Genomic DNA, 12,907 nt, shown 5'->3' with positions numbered 1-12,907 from the left:
TTGAATTCCTTTAGAAGTACACAATAATCTGTACGGTGCATTCCCTACTGAAGGAAAGTATTTGCGGTGGCTGAAAGGTAAAGTAAACCTGTCCTGGGAACAGCAGTCTTCATAAAGCAAGCGTGAGAAAAGCACGACCACTAAAAAAAAAAAAACCATTGCGCAAAAACTGAACATACAGCACAGATGTTTCCACGCATATTTTAAAGAAAATCATTCTCTAACCTGCCAGGAAACAAAACCTCAAAAGTTATTGTCCGACCCATGGACGCAGCCATTTTTAAAACCAAACAATTGTGCCGACAAAGATCGCCTAAATGCTCACTCTAGAGATCTAGACCCATCGCTATCTTGTGTTTTTTTAGTGACGTCACTAGCCCTGTAAAATAATAAAGTGACGTCATACCATAATACATTGACGTACGACGAGCGGGCAAGCGGGACAGGTGCACTGCCATAAGGCCAGACTCCTCAGCAAACGGCACGCATTTGACGCATCAGCGAGCTGCATTTGCTGTGAACCGTCGCTCGCTCAGTTAGTTTTTGTGAACGTATTGCCGAACTAGCCAGGCTTGTTGGCATTTTACAAAACGCTCTGCATTGTCACGCGACCCTGCGACGGCAATATTAGCGTGTGATCGTGCAGTGTTTAAGACATCCGGACGTTTGCTTGCGTCATGCCTTTGTACTATTGTGTGGTGGACTTCTGCCCCAGCAAATACGGAGACCCTGTGAGTTTCCATTAGTTCCCCCGGAACGATGCTCAAAGAAACGCATGGATTGACTTTGTTCGGGCTACTGGGCGGCACTATTGGACGCCGGGGAAGAAGAGCATGCTTTGCTCGCTGCACTTCTGCTCGGACTCATACGATTACAAGTATGCGGCTAGCTTCGGGATTCCGAGGAAGCGTTGCCTCTTGCCCGGCGCCGTGCCGACGGTGCATCCTGCTGCTGCACAACGTCTCCTGCCGCCTGTAAGCTGAGAAACTGCACCAAAGCGTCAGGTTTGTATTACATCCGGTTGTCTGCAGGTATGTTCATTGACAGTGGCGGTAATGCTGGCGTATTTGATGCTTTGTGCAGTGCCTAGCTGAGGTTGGCAGCGATGGTGTTAATCTCTGCGAGGAAATGGCCACAGAAGAGCTATCTGGGAGCACAGGTATTATATTAGAACTGATCTGTTTCGTTGTAACCCTCAACAACACTGGTATGTGCAAAGTGTCAGAAAATGAAATTAAAAATCATATAGAGACGGTCTTTTGGCTGACAAGTACGCACGTTTACTGACACGCCTACGTAGACTGCGTCACTTAAAAAGTAATAGTAGTGTGTTATTAGTCTTAAAACTTCTTGGCATGTTCAATATGGCTTATTTTCAATTTGATAGTAAATATGTATGGAATTATCCATTTGTACTCATGAAAATGGGTGAACAGTGCGCGTGATGAACAAATTACTAGCATGATAGTTGTAAGCATGTCACATATGGTGTGTACTTTGTGTGTAAAACTTGCCTTCAAGTGACAATCTCATTTTGGTGCAGCACTTGGTCATCATTCGGACACAATTTCACCATCATACGGAGCCACAGCAGGGATTGGGTGCAGTACACGCGACGTCCAGACTCAGTGCACTGTGCAAGTGTCACTGAAAGCGACACAAGCTACAATGAGTCCAAAAATGAAAAGTATCGGTGCGCAGACAGAAGGTGCAACCTCTACTGTGGGTGCGTATGAAATCTCAGGGAAACTGCCGGTGGTGGCGTGTTGTGTACTACTTTTGCTCCCAGCAGTACACGTCTTCTAGTTTCCACCTTAATTCTGTAATGTGTTCTAGGGAAGTAACAATTGATGTGGACAATTTGTTTCTGAGTAGCTTTGGTGTGAGAGTGCGATTCAGTACATTGTTTGACCGCTCTGTGAACTGATGACTCCAATAGTAGGTTTTTTTTGTGGTAATGTGGCCATAGAGAGTAGTGTTTTCGAGTGCAGTTCTTTCAAGCGACAAGTTTAGTTTTTTGGAAACATAGTATGAAAAAGACATGGACGACAGAGATCTGGATGGGGCAGGTGCTAGTGCCTGTTACCAACTAGCCCAAACCAAGCTTGTGTGGTAACATGTTTAGTGCAGGTGACTTTTATTTTTGCTGTGGCAAACATTTTTTTATAAGCAAGTGTAGAAGTTGCACTGCAACTGTATTTGTTGCAAAATGCACGCTTTTCGCAGAGCTGTTGTGCTCCTATATTCTTCAGCGTCAACATGTGCACATCTATAGCACTCCCTAACCTTCAATTCCGGAATGTCAGACCGAGTGTGATTTTGCTAATATTGTGCTCTCGGAGGACCAACAACAGGTACTTGAAGTGTGAAGGTTTCTCGACATATTTACATTTAAAAGTTAATTTTCAAGTAGTACCTCTTACAAGCTCTGCCATCTCAAGGAAATGTGTCAAGGATAATTTGGTTCGGTTTGTGAGGGTTCAACGTCCCAAAACGACTCGGGCTTAGGGACGCCGTAGTGAAGGGCTCCGCAAATTTCGGCCACCTGGGGATCTTTAACGTACACTGACATCACACAGTATATGAGTGTAAAGGATGCTGCATGGAAACAAAGCAGTAGTGTTAAATGGAACATACATTTGGTTTACAGTTCTGTTGTTGACCCATGCCCTCGCAAGATCATTGTGTTTGAGGAAAGCCTCCTGGACCTTGTGAAGGTTTGCAGGAAATGCCACCTCCCGGCAGAGTCATCGGTACAGGTATGGAAATCATTGCTGTTGTTCAAAGCAGAGGCATGTTTTTCTGTAATGGATTTTTTAGTGATGTTTTGATGATGCAGCACACCTCTTCTCTGTCATTATCGTTTGGGTGTTTATCAGTGCTTTGTTTATTTTATCCCTTTGATTTGTTCTTTTTCTGTGTGTAATCCAATGCTCAAGAGAAATTGGTGTTTATCAGGGTTTTTGCTGTAAAGCGGCTGTATAATTACTAGAGAAAATATAACGTATCTCACATTACACAACTTAATTGAATGGATACCAAACGCTGCACAGTGAGTTAATGCACCAGTGATTGAAAATAACAACAGAATAATTTCAGAAGCATAAAATTGTTGCTTAAACTTGAAAAAAATGGGCATGTACATTTTGAGAGATTTTTCAGCCACCAGAGCACGGTTCTTGCAGCTCAGGAAAGCAGGCCAGCAAAGGCACGTTCTTTGTTTGCACTTGGCATGGGGGTGGCAAGACAGTCAAAGGAAGCTTTTGACAAAACCGGCAATCCTTTGCTGTGCGCTCCCCGGAAACTGCCAATGCTAACTTCAGCAAATGGAACAGAGAATATTCTAAGAGTTCCTCTTTCAAAGATATTAGTTCTGCAGAGCACACGACAGGCAAAAACAATCCACAGGTCTTCTTCTGCTTTCATTGGTTCCTTCTTCCTGCCTGGGTTCACAGCTTGCACTAATGCTAGAAGTCATTCCTCAAGAAATGAAAACCCGCTGGAATATTCCTGTAAACAATAGCTTTCCACTTTGTCTGAATCTAAAGCGAGTGTTCATGAAAGCTGAAAACACATTTCTTTCGGACGTCATAGCTCATCGGGTGTAAGAGTGTGTAGGTCTTTGCAAACACTCTTGCCATGCAAGAAGGCATTGACTATCGAGGGGGACTCTAAGCGAACCATGATTGAGTACACTTGGCAGACAAGCACCTCCTCAGACTCGAGGGCTTTTTGTGTTATATTTATTGGCAGGACATTCTTGACCAAGTAATCACAGTTTGAAAAAAAAAATACAATCATGTCTTTAGGGTTAGTGAGTAGTGCCTGCACGTTCTCGAGCTTTTCACCTTTAGTTGTACTTCCATGAGCTAGCTGTTCTATTACTCTCGAGTAAGCAAGAACATCAGTGAGCGCTTGAAAAAATTGTACCGGCGCATGGGAACCACAGCAACAAGTTGCCGCGCTGGCAATCCGAGGGACTTGCAGGCAATGTGAAATTTGCGGCGTGCCTCCCTGGAGTCTGTAAGGATTGCTGGTACATGAACAGCCATTTTTCGTGCAGCACTGAGAGATGACATCTTCATACACTCCGTCACTACAACGTTCAAAAGATGACAAATGTCTCTTATGGGCACCGTGACAAAATCACGACATGACTTGTTAAGTTCGCCAGTCATTTTCTGCATATATAATGCTTAGTTGGAGGCTATCGCTCAAAGACCGCTACTTTGGACTTTGAACCTGTCATGGTGGTAAAAGTAACAGAAGAAAATTCAAGGTTAGGAATATGGTTTCTACAAAAGGAATGAGGAATGAAGGAAGGAAAGATAAAACCAGTTCAGTTGTGTTCCGGGTCAACGAGAAAAAAAGTAGTTTAGAACATTGCTTCATGTGAAGCTGCCATTTTGTTTTTCAAAGTCAGATAAAATTTGGGATTTTTCAGTTTTCACCTCTTCAGACAAAAATGCCTCGAGGTTCGTTTTTTCTGGTTTATCGGTATATAGCGAAAGCATGGAGCCCTACTGATTTCCCTCCCTCAATGCAGTAGTAGTCACTTCAGTCATGCTGCATCACCTCGTGTCTTTGCCTGCTGCACAGCTTTTTCTTCCATCCGACGTAAAGGCACCTCCCGCTGAAACCACCGATTAGAATTCCAGTCGCCTTAGCTACAGCCACCTCATAGCCAGCATCAAGAGCCGTAATTTAGGAATGAAGGTTTTATCCGATGCAATAACCCACTGGAATGCCTTAAACAATGACACACTGTTGTGCAATGAACACAAATCATTTTGTCGGCCTCACCATGAATTATTCAATGACTTTCACCTGTATAAAGTGCCATACTTGCATTTTTCTCTATTTTCCCTTTTCCTTATTTGAAATTGCTTGACCTTCTTTATGTCATTTTTTAGTGTTTACAGTTGGCAGTGTTGTGTTCATTGTGCGTGTATTTCCACCACTTGTAGCCCTTCCTTATGTAATGCCGTTGGGCCTTTATGGACAAATTAAATGAAATAAAACAGGCGGTGCAGTGCTTACATTTTGGAATATATAGTGCATTTATGGGTGTGTTTTCTTTCTTGCACAGCTTTTAGGCTCCCTCGCTGTGGTCACGTCTACATGCCAAGATGGCCATGTTTTAAGATGGCACAGCCAGCCAAAGAAGAGACGCTTTGCCATGGGAAACACCGTTGTGGCTGCTGCAATCCTCTTTATCGGCTCAAGCCCAACGCAAGTCTTGCAGCTCTTCAAAAGCGCTGGTATTGAATGCTTCAGCCAGCGCACATACGACCGCCTGCAGAGGGACATTTTGATTCCTGCTCTGCACAAGGTGAGCATGGTTCGTCTGGAAAGGCTTCTGTGTTGACCAAAACATCCTCAAAACCAAGATGGGCATACCAATAATTATGAAAATAAATTTTTGAAGTGTGTCAAAGCCCAGTCCTGAGAAAATGGGCAATCTTATGTGGTACTATTTGGGTGATTAATGCAATTGTGTTGTTAAAACCATTGTTCCAAGATTCTTGCTTCTTTTCCTTTCTTTGCCTTACTTCTGGGCCTAGAGCACTATTTTCCTTTCTCGAGTACAATGAACCATCTAGCCAAAATAGAATTTCTTCTACACTATAAGAGCAATCTGTACATATTTATATGTATTTACTTTTTATTTCAGTTGTGGAAACGCGAACAGCATTCTTTAGTCAACTCTCTCAGCAGGACTGAAGCCAAACTAGCAGGTGACAGCCGGGAAGATTCTCCTGGCTACTGTGCCAAATAAGGCACTTGCTGCTGGACACTTCATTGAATCGTATAGTTCACAAGCAACTTGTACAGGTAAGAGATCTTTTCGGTTTTCTCATGCACAGTATATTGGCTTCGATCAGATTAAACTTTTCCTTGACCTCCCGGTGCAGTCAAATGAAGTTTCCAGCAGTGGCGCTATAAAATTGGAAGGCCTAAAAAGGGCACTGAAGCGCTTTGCTGATAAGAACATCTCTGTGCGTGAGATAGTCACGGACAGGCACGTTCAGGTGCGCAGCCACATGCGACAGCATCGGCCTGATATTGCCCACTACTTTGATGCTTGGCATGTTGCCAAAGGTTAGCACCAATTTTTTTTTTCAGTGAAGCACTAGCTTGCTGTTTGCCGGGTAATTGTTCAAGCCAAATTTATGTATAACTAATATTGCTCACAAAATCTCTCGTTAAGTGTTCCTCATACCTGCGTTTTAAAATGAGCAGTTGTGCTGCCACCATGAAGCACATCAAGCCAACCAGCAGATGTGACGGTTGTTGAATTAGCAGATCAGGGAGCTTTAACAGGCATAAATGCTGTCACCTTATTGCTCTATTTAGGACTACTGTCTTGTAAACTACAAAAGAAGCAGCCTTACTGCTACAAAGGAGTACAGAGGTGAACACACTTGTCTGGAGCTCTCGAGCCAAGCTCTGCGCGAGAACGGAACTGAAATTTTAAAGCATGAACTGAGTTTTATAAATAAAACTTGTACTCGAAGCACAGCCGGAAAGTCATAAAAACCGCTCAGTCACAAGCACTTTGTGCCTAGCAAAAAGTTGCATTAAAATAGTATCTGTTCATTTGCTCCACCATACGCTGCTGGAGTACCCTACACAATTGTGCTCAGCTCTGTACTTCAATAATTTCTGATCACTGGAAACATAGCCCTGCTGTTCAGTACATGTAGAGTGGTCATATTGTGCATACATATTGTGTGTTTGTTATCAGATTTGCACTGTTCTAGCACTAAAACTCCTCATAGCTGATTTTGCCAATGTTTGTCTAAGGCATCTGGCAGGCTGATGGCAGTCGGCCAGACAGCCAGGCAGTGTCTCAGATATCACCAATATTTCTCTGTGTGAAGCCTCTGCCAGGCTGATGGCAGGAAGGCAGGCTGCCATGAGTGGGTTTCGATCCGTAAACAGGCGAATAAGTGCTAGCGCACTTAATTCACATTTGGTCACCTATGAAGATTGGCTGCCATTTTCGTTCATGCACGCCGCTGTTGACTGCATTATTCTTTAGATAATAAAAAAGTAGTTCCCTCGTCATTTGGCAAGACTACCTCTCAATCGCATGATGGCTTTTTCAGTGATGTGGGTGTGACAGTTGCTTTTAAGCAGAGCAGTCAAGAATAGTTGCCTAATTTTCTAATTTCTTATTTTTACTCCAGGGCTGAAAAAGAAGCTGCAGGCTGTCTCCCGCTCACGAGGCTATGGCATGATAGAAGAGTGGATGGCCTCCATCATCAATCACTTCTATTTTAATGTAAAAATTGCTGGAAGAAGGGTTCAGACTGCTGCAGAGAGAGGCGAGCTCATGGCAGCCATCTGGTAGTCACTCCTCAACCATGTGCAGGACAAGCACTGTGGCCACAGTGAAGAGTACGCCAACTGCAAGCATGGAGACCTCTTACCCAGAAAGTGGATTTTTTCAGGTACTTCCATCTATTAATTTGCCGTTTGTATCACAAGGATATCTTTTAGTGCTCATACGCTGGAAGAATAACCCTTAGAGATCACTAATGACACTTTAAAACTTGATGATATTGTTCTGTTGATGTAGTCCAAGCAAGAAGAGTGCATTCCTTCTCATTGCTCTACTCTTCATTATTTATTGTTATACTAACCCGTCAAAAAATTTCTTCTTGCATTTATGTCGTATCTTTGAATCTTATGCCACCAGGTACGGACGCCTTTGTGAAGCTGCGGGCCATAGTAGAAAACTATCGCCTGCTTGCAGACATCAAGCAGGTGTCATTCCATTCATTACTTAACCGGTGTGCTCCAAAAAGCTTCACATTTTTTTTCATCGAATGCTGGCAAGGTATGAAGGTGTCAGTTTCCTCACATACTCCTCAAGAATAAGGGGGCGTTATCGTGTGCTAAATGTCATAAACAGCCAGACTTGTGTGTTCAGTGCACTTGCATTGCTGTACAAGTGAACACTTTGTTGTTCATGCATGTAGGTATCACTATCTGTTGTGTAGGCTGTGGTGTGCACTTTTGATATTCTACATCTCTGTGCACAGATCAGAACTGGCTGCTCTCTACTATAATGAAAATGCGGACAGGGTGCAACGCAGAACTGCCATGGGAAGGCGTCAGTGGGCAGTGAAACACCCTAAAGCCAGTAAAGGCAACCCAGTGGCATGCCCAGTCAAAGAGCCTGCAACTTCTGGTACGTATACAACTGCAGAGGGAAGGCATAACTTGAATGCCTGCAACTAAAACAACATACCTAGCCCACTGTTTGCGGCAGGTGCATGCATCACAGATTATACCAAAAATGGTAGTGCTTGCACTAATAGCCTTGGTGCAGTTGTGGCATGTGCAAACTGCTTCCAGCGTTACTGTACACCAGAAGGCACAATAATGGCTGCGCAGGTCGACACCAGCAGAGGCTGTCATATACCATCTCTTTTGTTGAAGTTACTGCTGTGTATAAGTTGCACCCGCTTGTAAATGACAGCTTTGCAAAAAGAAGATGCACATAATCGCACTAGTGTGCAGGACACACTGAGAGGACTTCTCTAAGAGTGTGAAAAAAATACATGATTGTGGCAGCTGCAGAGGTCGGACTTCCTCAAACTTTGGCCCGCATGTATTACGGTGCCCCGTCGCGGTGGCTCAGTGGTTAGGGCGCTCGACTACTGATCCGGAGTTCCCGGGTTCGAACCCGACCGCGGCGGCTGCGCTTTTATGGAGGAAAAAGGCTAAGGCGCCCGTGTGCTGTGCGATGTCAGTGCACGTTAAAGATCCCCAGGTGGTCGAAATTATTCCGGAGCCCTCCACTACGGCACCTCTTCTTCCTTTCTTCTTTCACTCCCTCCTTTACCCCCTTCCCTTACGGCGCGGTTCAGGTGTCCAACGATATATGAGACAGATAGTGCGCCATTTCCTTTCCCACAAAACCAATTATGTACTACGCATTCTGCAACGAGAAGGCCGTTGAAAGGAATGTGATAAAAATGATGTTGAAATTGAAATTTTTTAAAATGTATAATGTTGCCCCTTGGATAACTTGTTTTCGCACATGGTTACTGGTCACGGCAAAAAATGATGCTCAGTGTGGCATACACAGCTGAACAAAACACTGCGCTGTCACCATCGTTTTCAGACATTTTCACCTTATTGTAGACCAACCTATGCTTTGCTGGGACTTTTGCAGCTCAGCTGTTTGTAAAGTACAAGGTTTAAAGAGATGCGGTTTTTTTTTCAGTGGCATGTTTAGAAAAGTTGTTTCTGTGCCATGCAGCAGCATATTTTTTCTCCAGGATGCCGGAGTAGAGCAGAAAGCTTCCAGGTCATTTTTTTTCAACTTCTAGCAGCAATTTTGGTAGTTTTAAACTGAATACCTGCACTGCTACCTTGGGCACATAAAGAAATCAGAACACTGGAGGAGAGATGCTCATACTTTGTTTTTTTTTATTCCAGTTTGATATGTGTTTTTCTGCGCTTTCTGTACACCTGGTGCAGGTTACGTCGAGCATCTTCTTGAAATTGTGGACGAGCTTGTGAAGAGTGTCAGTTTCGGTGCTACACATGTAACGACTTTGCCTCTACCACCACCTCCACTTACAAGCTCCTTTCGACCGGTGGACAAGGCAGCTTTGGTGCGGGACCACCTTTCAATGTTTGAGTCACGTGAAGAGCAAGCTAGGCACACGGAAAGGCACCAGTGATGAGAGTGCGTGATGGGTCACATCTTCTATGGAGGTGGCAATTTGTGTCAGCAACTTCCCACAGGCTGTGTTGAGGAAGGTTGTGTGGGTATCATCGTCATCACCAGCCTGACTACACCCACTGCAGGGCTAAGGCCTCTCCCTTTTTTCTCCAGTTAATACTGTCCTTTGCCCGCTGTATATATGCCAGCTTGTGTATATGTCACAGACTGGCACATCTTCTGTGGAGGTGGCAATCTGTGTCAGCAATTTCCCATAGGTTGTGTTGTGGAAGGTTGTGTGTGTATCATCGTCATCATCAGCCTGACTACACCCACTGCAGGTCTAAGGCCTCTCCCATGTCTCTCCAATTAACCCTTTCTCTTGCCAGCTGCATATATGCCAGCTTGTGTATATACCGTATTTACCTGAGTATAACAAGCCCCTGAATCTAACGATGACCGAGAAAAGAGAAAACTTCAAGCACTGCTTCTAAAATGCATGTGATTTCGGGAAAGGAAAAATTGCATTTTTATATTTTCAGTGGGAACAGGCTGTTTATTCATATGAACTTTGTTCCCTGTCGCTCTCAGACTGGTCCTTCTCACTCTCCGACCACAACACCTTGTCCTCAGTGGCGTCTATGGCATTGGAAATTCTGTGTTTCTTGAATGCCTTCACGACCGTGACTTTTGGACTTACAAACTATAGTGAACTAGAATATTGGGTAGTGTGCTCACAGGCACAGCTCAGGGTGACCCCGCCAGTGTCGACAGGGCGCGGCGGCGCGTGTTAGCGCTGCAGGCATCTTCACTGGTAAAACGAGTGGCGCATTCGGCCGGCATTGCAGTAGCTCTGGCAGCCGCGCTGACGAATTGAATTATCGCCACATTCGCGTGAGTGTCGCCGAAATGGTTAGGCGGATCTTTCATGAAACTTTATTGCCTGTGCGTATGTTTATTCATTCCTCAAAGGTCCACAAGGAATGAGTGCATGAGGGATTGTTGCTTGAGATTATAATGCACTGCACATCGTGTAGTGTAGCGGCATTTGTTTCATGCCAGGGACAAACGCGGAACGAAAGGAGTGTAGGCGGCAACAGTTATTTTTATTCACAAGGAGCCAAGCAGCAGCACACACAAAACAGGGGCAGGGGAGATGATGTACATACATTATTTACAATTCGCGTTTTGCGCTGAACAAGAGGCGCACGCTCCGCAAGCCATTTAGGCAGAACAGTAACAGTGACTTTATTTTTATTTGGACAGCCATGCAGCCACTGATTTCTGACACAAATGAGGCAGATTTGTCACCACTATATATATTTATGCTTGCTTATTTCTCCTCTTTTTCCTTCAACTTGTTCTAGCACTGCAGAGCAACATTAGCAACGGGTCAGTTTAAGGTGCTTTGCCCGTTTGCGTTTTTCTGCCTTTTTTAATTGACTCCTTTCACATTGAAATGCCGTCTAGTTACTAAGTAAAACCTTCTTCAGAGAGGCCTGCGTGAACGGGGCTACCAACTTCTTTCTGCGGTCTACTTCTAACCACTTCCAGCCCATCAAGAATGCTTTCAGAATGCAAATAATTGCAGCTAAAACACTCTGTGAAGAGGTTTTCAATTTCAACACTGAGCCATAAAGCGGCGTCGATAGGTACAGGTCTTGCATGGTCGCGGTACGTATCTTGTCTGCCGTGCAACGAAAAAGTTTTCATCTCGAGACTGCATTGTAAGCAAGGTTATGCACATTTGGCAATTTGTCTTCAATACAGTCTTCCGCGCAACATACCATGCTGCATAGAAAACAAGTCGTCAGTCACTTTTAGCTACGTGCTCATCGTGGTCATGCGCAGGCATACAAGTTGAATTCTGTTCTTGAATGGAGGGCCTTGACACTGCATTTGAAGGGCATGCTCCATCACCTCCGCTTTCAAAACTTAACAGAGAATCTAGCACTGTCTTGGGATGATTACCTTGCGAGACATTTTATGGGCCCATAAAATGGAACGCAACTGACTAGGATTAAAAATAGGGTTGGTGTAAAGTGCTGGTCGCATGTTGAAAACTGCCTTATAATTAAGAACAGATTCTCAAGGGGATCTTGGCTAAGCTTTGAAGTCGTCAAACATCTGTACTTCAGCTTTCCTGCTAGTTATGCCAACAATGGAAGTATGTTGAAAATACAAAGACCACTGGCTGCTGAGGTACTCAGAAAACGACGACCACTTTTCACGTGTCTCCCAATCAGCAAAGAATGTTAAAAATGTCTTTATACGTGAGCGTCGCCATTCATGAACAAAAATGCGAAGTGACCCCCTAGAAGAGCACAAACCAGCGCAAAACCACACAACACAACGATAACGAGCCCACAGATACAAGCGGCACAGTTACAGCGATGGTAAATCCTACCTTGAAGTCTACTGTGGCGCCACATCGTGTCGGCGCCGTGATGCAGAAGCCTGTCGACATTCGTGGAGCCACCGCTCCCCCCTGAGCCGCCGCGGAGTGAGCACACTACCCAATAGATCAAATTCTTTTACCCTCGCGCGTAGGCTGCCGGAGCGCTCCTACTCGCGACACCAGCCGCCATCTGTCAGCGCGCGCGGCACGTTGGACTGCGGGCGGGTCGAGCCAGCGGTGCGTAGAATGTGTGTTTACGTGTTCTTCCGTCGCTGATGCGCTCTATCGCCTAACGTATGTGGGTGTGTGCTGTGCATCACTACTCACATTTTCCCAGGCCGTTCTACAGTTATCTGACACACATTGTTACACATTCTTACACACATATCCGAGGGTAGTCGACGAGGTAGGGTGCGGACTGAAAACAGGTACTTACAAGCACATTTCTCCTCCGGCGTGTCGTTTGTTGCCATCTTTTACGTACGCTACCGTGATAATTTTATGCATCAGGATGTATATTTATTGATTCGACTCGATGGTGCAGTGATGCGCAAGCTGTAACGGGATCGGCCAGCTGCCGACCGAAGGTTGTCCAGGCGAAGCGCGTGTTTTCGATCAGCAGTACGTCTTCGACATTCGTGCGCTGAGCTTGCTCTTGTTCCTGTTAAACACATTTCGTGCACGGGGGTGTAAGCACGACCACTACAAATTTAAGTTGCTATTTCTACGTCTATCTCAGAGGGATGGCGGGTAAAGAGCTGACCGTAGTATCTCTCTGCTGTTGGCACCTGCTTGAATCACAGCAATATACGCACGATTTTATT

The 12,907-nt window shown here is 44.8% G+C and overlaps 1 pseudogene; it reads left to right on the top strand.

Annotated features, from left to right (window-relative positions):
- The first annotated feature begins 677 nt into the window (after positions 1 to 677).
- LOC144096819 (uncharacterized) lies at positions 678 to 7,357 on the top strand (annotated as a pseudogene).
- The last annotated feature ends 5,550 nt before the right edge of the window (positions 7,358 to 12,907 follow it).

This window comes from Amblyomma americanum, chromosome 1 (genome assembly GCF_052857255.1).
Source record: "Amblyomma americanum isolate KBUSLIRL-KWMA chromosome 1, ASM5285725v1, whole genome shotgun sequence".
Lineage (NCBI taxonomy): Eukaryota > Metazoa > Arthropoda > Arachnida > Ixodida > Ixodidae > Amblyomma > Amblyomma americanum.
Note: the sequence above shows the minus strand (reverse complement) of the source record. Positions and strands in the feature narration are given on the sequence as shown.